Genomic DNA, 12,478 nt, shown 5'->3' with positions numbered 1-12,478 from the left:
ATTGTATGGCTTATGAATAAAAAATAATTACAGGGTGGGTTGAAGGAAAAATAGGCCAAATATAAGATACAGACTATACTTAGTAGTAGTACTTTGATGATGCGCTTTCAAATGTTTTGCAACAATACAAGGTATTGGTGGTGGGGTGGTGTATGGGAGTCTTGTATGATGCTACATTTTTGTTTTTTAAGTTCACAATTTTACTATACACTTAATGTTTATGTATGTTCATGTATGAATGATATAATTCAATAAATTGGTTTTTTGTTTGGTTGGTTTTTGTTTTGATTTGCTTGTTTGTTTTTGAGGTACTGGGGCCAGGGATTAACCTGGGACCTCATATGTGGGAAGCTGGCACACAACCACTGAGCCACATCAGCTCCCCTGAGTTGGTTTTTCGTTTGTTTGCTTGTTGTTGTTTTTTCATTTTTTTATATTTCGAATGTACTGGGAATCATACCTGGGACTCCCATGTGGGAAGCCAGTGCTCAATCTCTTGAGCCGCATCTGCTTCCAATAGATTTTTAAATTTATTTTTATTTTTTATTTTTTTAAAGATTTATTTTTATTTTATTTATTTCTCTCCCATTCCCCATTGCTCCTCCCTCCCCCCACCGTTGTCTGCTCTCTTGTGTCCATTCGCTGTGTGTTCTGTGTCCGCTAGCATTCTTGATGGATTCCTGGGTACAGCCTCACCAAGGAATCTGTGTCTCTTTTTAGTTGCATCATCTTGCTGCGTCTGCTGTCATTGTGTGTGGAACCACTCTGGGCAGGCTGCACTTTTCGCATGGGGCGACTCTCCTTGCAGGGTGCACTCCTTGTGCATGGGACTCCTCTACATTGGGGACACCCCTGCGTGGCATGGCACTCCTTGGGCGCAGCAGCACTGCACATGGGTTAGCTCACCACATGGGCCAGGAGGCCCTGGGTTTGAAACCTGGACCTCCCATATGGTAGGCAGACACTCTATAATTTGAGCCACAGATTGTTTTTAAAATGAAAACATTTACTAGAAAAAAAATGGATATACTTTAAAGACTTTGTTTGTTACAGGAACTTTGAGGAAAACTTTTATCACATTAAGAAAGTTCCCTTCCTTTCTCAGTTTGCTCAGTGTTTTACTTTTCAAGTGATTTTAAATTTAATTGAATAATTTTTTCTACATCTGATGAAATGATCATATCATTTTTATCTTTTGATCTGTTACTTTGGTGAATTATAGTGATTGAGTCTCATCTGTTAAGCAACCTACATCTCCGAATTAAACCCAAATTGGTTGTGTTTATTATCAGGAGTATATATTACTGGATTTAGTTTGCTAATATTTTGTTTGGGACTTTTGCATCTCTTTCATGAGTGTGAATGACTTGTACTTTTCCTTTTCTGTAATATCCTTGTCAGACTTAGGTATCAAGTTTATGATATACTTATTAAATGAGGTGGGAAGTGTTTGCTCCGTTTATTTTCCTTGGAAGAGATTTTGGGTGATACTGACATTAATTATTAAATTCACTCGTGAAACCAATTAGACCTAGATTTGCTTTGGGGGATGGTTTCTGTCAGTCAGTCAAGTAGTCCCTTAGCAGGAGTGACTACCTGCCACACTTTTATAGATTCACAAACAAGCGCATGTGGAAATAAATAGTTTATTATTCAAGGCAGACAGCATAGACCCCTTGTCCCCAAGTCCCAAGGGGGTATTACTGAAGTAGGCTTAAGTGAATAGTGTACTTTTAATGGTTTTTGTAATGGCTGAGGAATATTGGGCTTAGGGAACCCCACATCTTTTAAGGGGCCCAAACCAACCTGTCCACTCTTGCCCTGCTGGGAGACATTATCTTTATCCTGGTCAGGAAATAAATCTGCCTTCTGACCAACAGAAAGACAACATCTCTAGGTTTCAAAGCTGTTTGCTCTGCAAACATCCTTGAAAAGATAGTCATAAGATGTGTAGAAACACCATGGAGAATTGTCTCCCAACAATTTCTGTGTATGGATCCAAAATTTTATTAGCTATATTAGCTTTAGGACTATTCAGATTTTCTTTCTTTTTGTGTTTGATTTTATACAATTGTATTTTTTAAAAGAATTTTTCCATTTTATCCACGTTTTCAAATTTATTTGCATAAAATTTTTCATACTATCCTTTTATGAGCATCCGCAAGATCTATAGTGATGTCTCCTTCTTCAGTTTTTATCTTGGTTATTTATATCATCTCTCTTTTTCCTTAGCCAGTCTTTTAGGGTTTATAAACTTTACAAATCTTTTTAAAAATATTTGGTTTGGTTTTATTTCTCATCTTTATGTTTACTTTCAATTTCATTAATTTCTTCTGTTATCCTCATTTACTTTATTTTACTTTATTTTTGAGTTTGGTTTGTGTTGTCTTTGTCTTGTTTTGCTGTCCTTTTTCTAATTTCTTGAGATAAATGCTGAGATCATTAATTTTGTCTTTCTAATTTTAATATATGCATCTAAGGCTGTAAATTTTTCTTTAAACATAGTCTTAGTTATGTCCCACAAATTTTAATATGTAGTTTTTCCCATTACCATTCAGTTCAAAATAGTTTCTGATTTCAATTTTAACTCATTCTCTGATCTGTAGGTAATTTTAAAGTTAATTTTTTAATTACAAAAGATTTGGAGATATTTTAATTGAGTCCCGACAAAATTGTGGGAGTTGAGCAATTTCCCTTTCCCCTATTTAACTGACACTAGATTTAATTTTGTTCCCCCTAGTCTCTGCAGAAAGTGCTGCTCAGAATTTCCTTTACCTCTCAAGGAATCAGCAGATCTACATAGAAGAAGTATCCTTTAATGCTATGCTCACATCTCTGGGTTTTCTTGTTCTCCCAGAGTTAGCTCCATAATTCTTCACTGATATTTTAGCTCCCCAATATTTTCAAGCAGATTTCCTAAAAATATTTTGTCCCAATTTTCTACTTCTTCTTTGTGGAGGATTCAAACTGACTATTTTGCCATCTCCAAAAGAAGAAGTCCATCAAATGAAAAAAGAAATGCTTTTAATGCCTAATATACAAGTTTAAGTTATTTGTTATTTGGGGGGTTGTATGACTCCCTTTCCCCCTTTAGGGGGTCAAGTCTGCTACTCATGAATGGTGTGAGAAGAGGTGTGGGTGTGGATGTTTGTGGAGGAGGGTAGTGTAAATTGGCAGAGCGATAAAATGTCACACCTGAATCATTGTGCTGAAAAGCAGAGACATGCATGAGGAAGCCAGAGCTCAGGAAATGGAAGAGGCCTGAAAATCTGCAGAAATCTTAGGGAGAACTTTCAAAATCTTAAGTATTAAAGGCTACAGAGACCCCTGGATGGCAGCAGGGTTTCAAATACAAAGAATTACGCAAGTAGTATGCCATCCAGTTCTTTATTCATGCACTTCTTTTGTCATTTCATTTAAAGCTTGTGGTCATTGTAAACCGTGCTGCAAGCAAAATCACAACAGTGAAGACAAGTCTACAGGCGAGAGGGGAACTGATAGGCTATTAATTGTGGCAATGAAAGGCAGAAGAGGATGTGTCTCAGTCTGTTTTCGTCAGTTTTGATAGGTCAACTTATTTTAACATGTAATAGTAAAGTCTTGTGTTGCTTGGGAAACACTTCATTATTAAAATAACTTTATTCTTGCTATTTTTATAAATTCTAGTTCTATACCCCCCATTTTTTCCACTGAAATATTTTTGTTACTCAACTTTTTTTTACCAAGAATCTTCTTAGGAATGTAACTCATAGCAGAACGGACTATAACATACAGCAGTGAGGCTGTCCTGGATTAGAGAGACTACTGATTATAAGATTCCTTCAGACATTCTCTGGAGCTGGACAGAAGACATGCATAACAGGCTTAAAAATGTTTTAACACTTCTACCAGTTATTTCTCTGTTTGATCAGAGAAAAAATTGGCAGAGAAGTTCTTGAAAAACCAAATAAGACATTCACGAAACTGAATAAGCCAAATTCAGAAGATGCCAATATAAACATGCTCCCTCTTCCTTCTCCATACATGAAATCATTTACTATTATATTTATTTTTGTAATAAAATTCTTCTACTAATATCATGTCTATCAACTAAAGATTCAATTTACTGTTTACCAAACTGTGTTCCAGGAAATGAGTGTTCTATGAAACATTAATAAGATTCTCATGAAAGTGTTTTCCATTCTCATCAGTTTGGGTAACTTTGCATAATACATCTTCCTTCTGGAAGTTCACTATGTACACATGAAAGGTTCTAAGGATTCTAAAGAGACATGCTTAAGTCAGCATTTAACAAAGTTATTCTGATCACTGAATCATCTAACATCTTACTAAATTGTTCAGCAGAAAACTTTTTGGTAAATACTAAGTTAATAGCAAGAAACTTTCTAAACCTAAATGTACTAAGGCAGGAGACTGAGCATTAGTTTTCAAGAGTCTGGGGTCTGACATTGGTTCAGTGTGAGCTCTCATGGCACTCTATCTCTCACAATATTTCTATACTCAGGAAATCAGGTGGAGAATGGGCCCTGATATATGGCTACCAGAAGTCACAGGTCCTGATTTTGCCACTGACAGTTATAAAGCTTGAGAAATTAAAACCTTAAAATTCTGTTGCCTCTCTGGAGGACATTTAAACTGACATCAAAATTACAGGCAGGCAGTCAACTTAAGAGCTTGGGGATGAAAATCTCAGGAGAAGCAGCAGCTAAAGGTTTTAGATAGCTAAGTGCAGTGGAGGTAAGGGAGAGTGATATGAGGTCAGGTTGGAGAAAGAGGCAAAAACCAGATGAAGTATGGTTTTGCAAACCATGCCATTCAGCTTGTAATTCAAGTTCAACAAAAATCCGCTGGAAGATTCCAGGCATGGAAGTGTCAAGATCTGCCCATTTTGTATAAGAGAGGGTTGTAAATGTCAAATAAGGTATTGTATATACATTAGAACACACTCAGACCAGATAATTTGAGGAGATTTTTAAAGAGAGGATTTACCAGGGGCAGGTTTTAGGAAACTAACCAGAGATAGTGAAGTATCATGGGCTAGAAATAGCAGCGAACCATTCCCAGGTTCTTTTGAACCAACATATACAACTTTCCTATTTTGTTTCTTCCAAATCCCTAATCTGCTGGCCAATCCATACTTCAGCCTATCTCTAGTCCATATTAGGTAGACAAAGAGATGACTGCCCAAAGTTCTGTCTACCAGGAAAATTTTCTTTCATCACTTCTTTAACCACCGCCCCTGAATAAGGCTGTAATAAGCAGCTATCCATTTCTGTTTGGTGCCAGAATGTCATCCATTCATGAATCAGGTCCAGTCTTTTGCCTCCTTCTTCAGCTGGTCATACGGAATTCCCATGGGACCGTAGTTGTAGTCTTAAGGAGAGGCAAGACAGAAGTAAGAGCAAATACCATGGGAATCTAAGCCATTTGCTCATGCAGTTTATTAGTCTCCTCTGACTTTTCCTAGCCCTGTCTCATAAAAACCTTTTCATTTTATACTGGAATGCTATGTGGATGTCTAAAGTTAGGACACAAGGGCTAAAATAACACCCAGTTCATAACATGCTGTTCAGGTCATATATTCACTTAAATTGTAATTGTAAGGTCAGGTGTTTTTGTTTGTTTGTTTTCCCCCAGGACCTCATACATGGAAAGCAGGCACTCAACCACTTGAGCTACATCCACTCCCTAGGTATTCAGTCTTTATCAGGCCCAGTAACAAGCTAAATGGTATTTTTCAAAGGGAGAATAGCTACCAACAGAAGGGCCAAAAATAGCTACCAGTAGAAGGGCCAAATCTTACTCCACAAACGGAAGGGTCTTCACTGTGAGCTTGCCAGAAGTTCCCTACAGCGCCTCTGTCTGAAACGAATGCTTAATACCATTGGGTCTATTAGGTCATGAGTGCAAAGCGGTCCACATTTCTGAAGACCCTTTTGTTGCTTTTCTTGCCCCAAGCTCCACTCAAAACTGGCAGCTCTTTGAAGCCTTCATTGCAAATACCATTGATTGTACACTTCGGATAAACCATACATTTTTTATTTGTATCAATACAATTGATTTGTTTAAAAAAAATGTACACAGAAAGCAGAATCATTCCAACAATAAGTGCAAACCTGTGGATAATGGTACAGGAGTGACCTTTGTGGAATGAGCTTATAACAAAAGGATTGCATTTTATTATCTGCTATAAGCCTGTTGATCTTGCTTTCCCACAGCTTCCTCTGAAGTCTTTTCATAACAGTCATGTCAACGTATCAACTTTTAAGTATTGGTTAAAAGACACTACCTTTTAGAAGATGGATTCAAAGGAGAAACTGCTGCCCTACCCCCACTCCATGCTTCTGATCGAAAATCAATAAATCTTATTTTAACAAGGATTAAAACTGAAATTCTTTGTCATGTTTTCACAAGGAACATTTTTTAAAATCACCATTGCCATAAGAACAGTGCTGTGCTTTCCCTTGGTTTTTGTTGTTTGTCTTTCCCCTCCATTAGTATTTAATTAAATGCAGACTTTTCAACACACTTAGAGAAGTAAAGTAATTTGCCCATGGTCTGTGGCTAACTAAATTATCCTAGTCCCAGCACCAAAAAAGGCATTCTGTTTGCCTTTTCTCAGTTATGTAATGGCTGAAAAACCATCAGGAGAATTTTTTTCAGCCTAGAGTTGAAAGCTATACTTACATTAGATTAAAAAACAAAACAAAACAAAACCACCAGGTATCACAGCTTTTTGACAAATTTAATTGTTCTTCTCTAAACAAAACATACGGCAGCTTATTTAATGAAGTAGATATTACTCTTGAAATTTGTCTGTCCACACTCTCTTCTTAGTGTAGAAATGATACAAATCCCTGGAGGTTTTTCTTATTCCAAATCACTGAATACTTAGCACAAGCATATAAAAAATCCAGCATTATCCAAAAATAATCCTATAAAATGTATTTTTAAAATTGTGCTGCAAGATGCTCATGAGAATCCAAGAATGTTTAAGGTATGGCCACATATTATTCAAGAAACACACCTTCCCTTAAAAACCAAGAGCTGGCACCAATGTTATTATGTGGTACATGCTGGGTGGTCAAAGAAAGTTGAAAAGAAAAAGCCTGGAAATGCTGTAAATGCCTCTGTAAACAGAGAATTTTTCTAATTTACTACCATTTTTTTTCAGTTTCCATCTGTGGTCTAATGATGAGGTAAGAGGATCTGAATACACCATTCACCAAAATGACAGGTGAAGTTTTTTCCATCAACATGAGCTCTTACTTCACTCAGCAGGAACTCCTACCATTTTCTACATCTATGATACTCAAAAATTTTGAAAAATACTTTTAGAACATTACTCCCCAGTGACTTCTGTAGAACACAGATGTCTGAAAATCATGGAAACAGTGTTCTCCATATTTTACAGAAAAAGTTTGAAGTACAGGCCTGAATACTCAAAAAGGGGTTTATTTCTTAATATATTGAAAACTTTTGCAAGGAGTCAATAGTCTAGGCTTGTACTCTGAGACATCATCAAAGTGTCTATAGGTGTATAGAACATGATTTCTCCCAAGATTTATGTAAGTCAATGTTTAAAAATTGTCTCATTTGGTGGGCAGGTGCCATGTCAAGAAAGAGCAGCTTTGGTGAACCCTGGCAGAAGCTCCCGGTCTGTCTGTGGCCAGCCCTTCATCTCCTCCCCGGGGAAGGTCGGAGCCATCTAGTGTACTCTCTGTGGGTCCCTGGCCTTTCTGGCTGGGGAAAACCACGTGAGAAAATCCTCTCTGGTGTATCAAATTCCAGAAATAATGAAAGCAGTATAAGAAACAACTGAGGCAAATGGCCGGAGGCAAAGGCTTACCTGCTTTAAGTCAGCAGTGAAACACCTGGGGGAGAGAAAACTTCCTGAGAAGTAGAGGGGGCATTCAAACTCCTGTAAACAGGGGAACTCCTAAGCCACAGCAGGCACAAGACCAGAACTAAACACAGGCCCAAAAAAGACAGTGAGGCACCTGCACTTCGCATTTGCCTTTGGTGGACCTTCCTGGAAGGAGTGCCGACACTCAAGAAAATCTTTGTCCTATCGCCAGCTGAATACAAACTCAAAAACACCCATCTCAGAGAATGAACCCCAGAGTTAACATTTTAAAATATTAAAGTGTACAGTGTGCAAGAAAAAACTAAAAAACAAAAGAAGAAATAGGGAATAATAGCACATTCAAAAAAAGGATGAAAATCCGGAAAACAACAATGAAGAAGATCAAACTGTGGGCACACCAGATAAAGACTTTAAAAACATAATTTTCAATACGCTCAAAGAGATGAAGAAAAATACAGAGAAAAACTAAATGGTATCAGGTAAACAATGAATGAACAATATAAGAACCTAAGTAAAGAGACAAAACTTTTAAAAACTTACCAAATAGAACTAGAAGTAGAAGACAACAATAACTGAAATGAAAAATTCCCAAGAGGGTTAAACAGGAAACTGGAAATGGCAGATGAAAGAACCAAATAATTTCAACACAAGACAAAAGGAATCAGGCTGAGGAGTAGACAGAAAAAAGAATTATAGAAAATGAAAATAACCTAAAACACCTCAGAGACACTATCAAGCATACCAATGTATGAAATATGGGGCTCCCAAAAGGAGAAGAAAGACTAAAGGGGCAGAAAGAATATTCAAATAGTCAAAGAAATGATGAGGTCAAACTTACCAAACTTAGCAAAAGATGTGAACAAATCCTAGAAACCCAAATAAACTAGAAGAAAAAGTGTCCTGTCACATACTGATCATACGTTGAATGCAACAAAGAGAGAGTACTGCAAACTGCAAGAGAAAAGCAACTGTTATGGACAAGGGAGTCCCAATTAAATTAAGTGTTTATTTATTTCTAATCAGAAACCAAGGAATTAAAAAGACAGTGGGTTGAAATACTTAAAGCAATGAAAGAAAACAATTGCCAACCAATAATTTTATATCCAAGGAGACTTTCTTTCAAAACTGAGGGAGAGATTAAGATATTCCCAGATACACAAACTCAAAAGAGTTCATCATTACTGGGCCTTTCCTACAAGCAAAGCTAAAGGGAGTTTTCCATACTGGAAGAAAAGGACAGTAGACAATGGTTCAAAGCAGAGTAAAGAAAGACCTCCAATCAAGTTAACTGGGTAATTATAAATGCCAGTACTATTGTATTGTAGTTTTTGGTATGTAACTCTTCTTCTTACTTTTTACAAATGCTAAAATGCATAAAAAGTAAAAACAAATCTATGGTTTTAAACATACAATGTACAAAGATATAATTGAAACAAGTACAAAAAAGGTGGGAGGATAGAGAGTTATAAGAACAGTGTGCATCTATGCTATACTAAGGTAGTAAAAAATCAAATATGATTGTTATACATCCAGGAAGATAAATTTTAACCCCATGGTAGCCACAAGGAAAATATATGAAAAATATACCCAGATAGAAATGAGAAGGGACTCAATATAGGTAAAATTAAAAAATCAAATAAATATGAAAGTAGGTATTAATGGAAAAAATTGAAGGATAAAAAGGTATAACACTTCCAAAGACGAAATAGCACAATGACAGAAGAAGTCCTGTCCTGCACTATCAGTAGTGACTTTAAATGTAAGTGGAATATACTGTCTGGTCAACAGGCAAATTGGTGGATTTGTTATTTGAAAAAAAAAAGTATGGTCCAATTATATACTGTTTACAAGAGACTCACTTTAAGATCGAAGATGTTAGTAAATTGGAAAGTGAAAGGATGGAAATATGTATATATATCATGCAAGTAGTAACCAAAAGAGAGCTGGCATAGTCATACAAATATCAGATAAAATAGATTATATGACAAAATATAGACTATATGACAAAATCTATTATAAGAGACAAAGATGGTCATTATATACTAATAAAGGGGTTTATTCAACAAGAAGACATAATAATTATAAATACATGTACACCTAAAAGCAGAGCCCAAAAATATATGAAGCAAATATGACAGATTTGAAGATAGAAATGGATAGTTCTAAAATATTAATAGTAGAAGACTTTAATATATCATTTGCAATAATGGATAAACCATCTAGACAGAAGATCAATAAGGAAATAGAAGACATGGGACATTTGCCTAAACCCACTAGACATAACAGACATATTTGGAACACTTCACCCAACAACGCCAGTATACAAATTCTTCTCCAGTGAACATGACTCATTGTCCAGGATAGACCATATCTTAGGTCACAAGGCATCTCAATAAATTTAAAAATGTGAAATTATACTATGTATCCTCTGAGGGCACAATTGAAGGAAACTAGAAACTAGAAAGCAGTAACAGAGCAAGAAATGGAAAATTCACAGATATGTAGAAATTAAACAAGATACTATTAAATGACCATTGAATTAAAGAGAAAATCACAAGGGAAATTAGGAAATATCTTGAGACAAATGAAAATGAAAGCACAACACACCAAAGCTTATGGGATACAGTAGAGGCAGTGCCAAGAGGGAAATTTATAGCACCAAATACATTTTTAAAAGGAAGAAAGATGGGAGTGGATGTAGCTCAAGGGTTGAGCCCTTCCTTCCCATGTACAAGGTCCCAAGTCTGATCCCTGGTACCTTTTAAAAACAAACAAACAAATGAAAGAACCAACTCTCACTGGGGAGTGGCTGTAGCTCAGTGGTTGAGTGCCTGCTTCCCATCTATGAAAGTTCAGTCTCCAATACCTCCTAAAAAAAAAAGAAGGGAGTGGCTGAGTCTCAAGCAGTTGAGTGCCCACCTCCCACATTGTAAGTCCTCGGTTCAATCCCTGGGCCCCTGGTACCAGAGGAAATGAAGTGAGGGAGGGATGGAGGGTGGAAGGTTTCAGAGACCTAACCTCAAAATTGGAAGAAACTAAAATAAAAAAGCAAACTAAACCCAATGTGAGCAAAAGGAAAGAAATAACAAAAATTAGAGTAGAGATAAATGAAATAAAGAGGGAGCGGGTGTGGCTCAAGTGGTTGAGTACCTGCTTCCCACATAGGAGGTCGCAGGTACAATTCCCTGCCTCCTAAAAACAAAAAAAAGCAAACAAATGAAAAAACCAACTCAGGTTGCTGATGTGGCTCAGGTGTTGACCACCAGCTTCTCACTTATGAGACCCGGGTTCAATCACCGGCCCCATTACCTAAAAAAAAAGTGAAATAAAAAAAAAAATGTAGAGAGAATTTTAAAAAGATAAAATTTGGTTCTTCGAAAAGATAGATAAAATTGACATTTAGCTAGACTGAGAAAAAAAGAGAGGGAACATAAATACAATCTTAAATGAAAAGGGGGACATTACTACACACCCCACTAAAATAAAAGGTCTTTAAGAGGATACAATGAACAACTGCATGCCAACAAATTACATAACCTAGATGAAATGTACAAATTACTAGAAACACATAAACTACCTAACACTGACTCAAGAAGAAATAGAAGACATCAACAAACCAATAACTAGTAAAGATATTGAAATAGTAATCAAAATCCTTCCAACAAAGAAAAGCCCAGCACTAGACGGCTTCACAGGAGAATTTTGCCTAATATTCCAAGAATTAATACCAATCCTCCTCAAACTCTTCCAAAAAAGTGGAAGAGGAGGGAACACTTCCTATGACACCAACATCACCCTCATACCAAAGTCAGATAAAGATACCACAGGAAAAAAAAAATTATAGCTGAATATCTCTTATGACTATAGATGCAGAAATCATCAGCAAAATACTAGCAAGCTGAATCCAAAAGTGCATTAAAAGCATTAAACACCATGATCAAGTTGGATTTATCACAGTTATTCAAGGGAGATTCAACATAAGAAAATTAATATAACACAACACATTAACAAAATGAAGAAAAATAAAAACACATGACCATCTCAATTGACCCAGAAAAGGTGTTTGACAAATCTGGCATCCCTTCTTGATAAACACACACATACACACATAGAAAACTGGAGATAGAAGAAACTTTCCTCAAAGTGATAAAGGGCATAAATGAAAAAACCACAGCTAACATCATAATCAATGAAGAAAGGTGGGAGCTTTCACTCTAAGATCAGGAACAAGACAAGGATACCCACAGTCGCCACTGTTTTTCAACATTGTACTGAAACTTCTAGCTAGAACAATTAGGCAAAAGAAAGAAAGAAAAGGCATCCAAATTGGAAAAGGATGAAGTAAAACTTCGCCTATTTGCAGATGGCATGATACAGAAAATCCTGAAAAATCCACAAAAAATCTCCTAGAGGTAATAAATGACTTCAGCAAAGTGGCAAGGTACAAGATCAACACCCAAATATCAGCAGTGTTTCTATACACTACTAATTAACAACTAGAGGAAGAAATCAAGAAAAAAATTCTATTTACAAGAGCAACTAAAGGAATCAAATATCTAGGAATAAATCTAACCAAGAATGTAAAGGACTTATACACAGAAAACAATAAAA

Source organism: Dasypus novemcinctus, chromosome 1 (genome assembly GCF_030445035.2).
Source record: "Dasypus novemcinctus isolate mDasNov1 chromosome 1, mDasNov1.1.hap2, whole genome shotgun sequence".
Classification (NCBI taxonomy): Eukaryota; Metazoa; Chordata; class Mammalia; order Cingulata; family Dasypodidae; genus Dasypus; species Dasypus novemcinctus.
Note: the sequence above shows the minus strand (reverse complement) of the source record.